The sequence below is a fragment of the Rhinopithecus roxellana genome, chromosome 8 (assembly GCF_007565055.1).
Source record: "Rhinopithecus roxellana isolate Shanxi Qingling chromosome 8, ASM756505v1, whole genome shotgun sequence".
NCBI lineage: Eukaryota > Metazoa > Chordata > Mammalia > Primates > Cercopithecidae > Rhinopithecus > Rhinopithecus roxellana.
The window spans coordinates 78,222,898-78,227,386 of record NC_044556.1 but is presented as its reverse complement, the minus strand read 5'-3'; positions in this window follow the sequence as shown (position 1 = coordinate 78,227,386).

The window sequence follows — 4,489 nt, the reverse complement described above, 5'->3', positions numbered from 1 at the left end:
CTATTGGGGCCCATGGTGATAAAGCAAATCCTCACATAATAACTAAAGAGAAGCTTTGTGAGAAACTGCATTGCCATGTGTGAATGCAACTCACAGAGTTACACGTTTCTCTTCAGTGATCAGTTTGTTAGCACAGTTTTCTGGAAATCTGCAATTAGATACTTCATAGCGCAATGAACATTACAGTGACAAAGGAAATTTCCACAGATGAAAACTAGAAAGAAGCTTCTTAGAAACTTCTTGGTGATGTGTGAATTCATCTCACAGAGTTACACTTATGTTTCGTGGAGCAGTCCATTAACACTGTCTTTGGGGAAACTGAGAAGGGCTTCTTTGGATCACATTGAGGCCTACGCTGAGAAAGGAAATTCATCCGTTCAAAAACGTGAAAGAAGCTTTCTGAGAAACTTCTTTTGATCTGTGAGTTCATCTCACAGAGTTACAACCTCTGCCTTAAGAAGCAGTTTGCTAACACTTTTGGTGGAATCTGCAAATGATATTTGGGAGCCTATTGAGGCCCATGGTGATAAAGGAATTATCCTCACATAATAACTAAGAGAAGCTTTCTGAGAAACTGCATTGCCATGTGTGAATGCAACTCACAGAGTTACACGTTTCTCTTCAGTGATCAGTTTGTTAGCACAGTTTTCTGGAAATCTGCAATTAGATACTTCATAGCGCAATGAACATTACAGTGACAAAGGAAATTTCCACAGATGAAAACTAGAAAGAAGCTTTCTTAGAAACTTCTTGGTGATGTGTGAATTCATCTCACAGAGTTACACTTATGTTTCGTGGAGCAGTCCATTAACACTGTCTTTGGGGAAACTGAGAAGGGCTTCTTTGGATCACATTGAGGCCTACGCTGATAAAGGAAATTTCATCCGTTCAAAACGTGAAAGAAGCTTTCTGAGAAACTTCTTTCTGATCTGTGAGTTCATCTCACAGAGTTACAACCTCTGCCTTAAGAAGCAGTTTGCTAACACTTTTTTGGTGGAATCTGCAAAGTGATATTTGGGAGCCTATTGAGGCCCATGGTGATAAAGGAATATCCTCAATAATAACTAAGAGAAGCTTTGAGAAACTGCATTGCCATGTGTGAATGCAACTCACAGAGTTACACGTTTCTTTCAGTGATCAGTTTGTTAGCACAGTTTTCTGGAAATCTGCAATTAGATACTTCACAGCGCAATGAACATTACAGTGACAAAGGAAATTTCCACAGATGAAAACTAGAAAGAAGCTTTCTTAGAAACTTCTTGGTGATGTGTGAATTCATCTCACAGAGTTACACTTATGTTTCGTGGAGCAGTCCATTAACACTGTCTTTGGGAAACTGAGAAGGGCTTCTTTGGATCACATTGAGGCCTACGCTGATAAAGGAAATTTCATCCGTTCAAAACGTGAAAGAAGCTTTCTGAGAAACTTCTTTGATCTGTGAGTTCATCTCACAGAGTTACAACCTCTGCCTTAAGAAGCAGTTTGCTAACACTTTTTGTGGAATCTGCAAAGTGATATTTGGGAGCCTATTGGGGCCCATGGTGATAAAGGAATATCCTCACATAATAATAAAGAGAAGCTTTCTGAGAAACTGCATTGCCATGTGTGAATGCAACTCACAGAGTTACACGTTTCTCTTCAGTGATCAGTTTGTTAGCACAGTTTTCTGGAAATCTGCAATTAGATACTTCATAGCGCAATGAACATTACAGTGACAAAGGAAATTCCACAGATGAAAACTAGAAAGAAGCTTTCTTAGAAACTTCTTGGTGATGTGTGAATTCATCTCACAGAGTTACACTTATGTTTCGTGGAGCAGTCCATTAACACTGTCTTTGGGGAAACTGAGAAGGGCTTCTTTGGATCACATTGAGGCCTACGCTGATAAAGGAAATTTCATCCGTTCAAAACGTGAAAGAAGCTTTCTGAGAAACTTCTTTCTGATCTGTGAGTTCATCTCACAGAGTTACAACCTCTGCCTCAAGAAGCAGTTTGCTAACACTCTTTTTTGGAATCTGCAAAGTGATATTTGGGAGCCTATTGGGCCCATGGTGATAAAGGAATTATCCTCACATAATAACTAAAGAGAAGCTTTCTGAGAAACTGCATTGCCATGTGTGAATGCAACAGAGAGTTACACGTTTCTCTTCAGTGATCAGTTTGTTAGCACAGTTTTCTGGAAATCTGCAATTAGATACTTCATAGCGCAATGAACATTACAGTGACAAAGGAAATTTCCACAGATGAAAACTAGAAAGAAGCTTTCTTAGAAACTTCTTGGTGATGTGTGAATTCATCTCACAGAGTTACACTTATGTTTCGTGGAGCAGTCCATTAACACTGTCTTTGGGGAAACTGAGAAGGGCTTCTTTGGATCACATTGAGGCCTACGCTGATAAAGGAAATTTCATCCGTTCAAAACGTGAAAGAAGCTTTCTGAGAAACTTCTTTCTGATCTGTGAGTTCATCTCACAGAGTTACAACCTCTGCCTCAAGAAGCAGTTTGCTAACACTTTTTGGTGGAATCTGCAAAGTGATATTTGGGAGCCTATTGAGGCCCATGGTGATAAAGGAATTATCCTCACATAATAACTAAGAGAAGCTTTCTGAGAAACTGCATTGCCATGTGTGAATGCAACTCACAGAGTTACACGTTTCTCTTCAGTGATCAGTTTGTTAGCACAGTTTTCTGGAAATCTGCAATTAGATACTTCATAGCGCAATGAACATTACAGTGACAAAGGAAATTCCACAGATGAAAACTAGAAAGAAGCTTTCTTAGAAACTTCTTGGTGATGTGTGAATTCATCTCACAGAGTTACACTTATGTTTCGTGGAGCAGTCCATTAACACTGTCTTTGGGGAAACTGAGAAGGGCTTCTTTGGATCACATTGAGGCCTACGCTGATAAAGGAAATTTCATCCGTTCAAAACGTGAAAGAAGCTTTCTGAGAAACTTCTTTCTGATCTGTGAGTTCATCTCACAGAGTTACAACCTCTGCCTTAAGAACAGTTTGCTAACACTTTGTGGAATCTGCAAAGTGATATTTGGGAGCCTATTGGGCCCATGGTGATAAAGGAATTATCCTCACATAATAACTAAAGAGAAGCTTTGTGAGAAACTGCATTGCCATGTGTGAATGCAACTCACAGAGTTACACGTTTCTCTTCAGTGATCAGTTTGTTAGCACAGTTTTTGGAAATCTGCAATTAGATACTTCATAGCGCAATGAACATTAAGTGACAAAGAAATTTCCACAGATGAAAACTAGAAAGAAGCTTTCTTAGAAACTTCTTGGTGATGTGTGAATTCATCTCACAGAGTTACACTTATGTTTCGTGGAGCAGTCCATTAACACTGTCTTTGGGGAAACTGAGAAGGGCTTCTTTGGATCACATTGAGGCCTACGCTGATAAAGGAAATTTCATCCGTTCAAAACGTGAAAGAAGCTTTCTGAGAAACTTCTTTCTGATCTGTGAGTTCATCTCACAGAGTTACAACCTCTGCCTAAGAAGCAGTTTGCTAACACTTTTTGGTGGAATCTGCAAAGTGATATTTGGGAGCCTATTGAGGCCCATGGTGATAAAGGAATTATCCTCACATAATAACTAAGAGAAGCTTTCTGAGAGACTGCATTGCCATGTGTGAATGCAACTCACAGAGTTACACGTTTCTCTTCAGTGATCAGTTTGTTAGCACAGTTTTCTGGAAATCTGCAATTAGATACTTCACAGCGCAATGAACATTACAGTGACAAAGGAAATTTCCACAGATGAAAACTAGAAAGAAGCTTTCTTAGAAACTTCTTGGTGATGTGTGAATTCATCTCACAGAGTTACACTTATGTTTCGTGGAGCAGTCCATTAACACTGTCTTTGGGGAAACTGAGAAGGGCTTCTTTGGATCACATTGAGGCCTACGCTGATAAAGGAAATTTCATCCGTTCAAAACGTGAAAGAAGCTTTCTGAGAAACTTCTTCTGATCTGTGAGTTCATCTCACAGAGTTACAACCTCTGCCTCAAGAAGCAGTTTGCTAACACTCTTTTTGTGGAATCTGCAAAGTGATATTTGGGAGCCTATTGGGGCCCATGGTGATAAAGGAATTATCCTCACATAATAACTAAGAGAAGCTTTGTGAGAAACTGCATTGCCATGTGTGAATGCAACTCAGAGAGTTACACGTTTCTCTCAGTGATCAGTTTGTTAGCACAGTTTTCTGGAAATCTGCAATTAGATACTTCATAGCGCAATGAACATTACAGTGACAAAGGAAATTTCCACAGATGAAAACTAGAAAGAAGCTTTCTAGAAACTTCTTGGTGATGTGTGAATTCATCTCACAGAGTTACACTTATGTTTCGTGGAGCAGTCCATTAACACTGTCTTTGGGGAAACTGAGAAGGGCTTCTTTGGATCACATTGAGGCCTACGCTGATAAAGGAAATTTCATCCGTTCAAAACGTGAAAGAAGCTTTCTGAGAAACTTC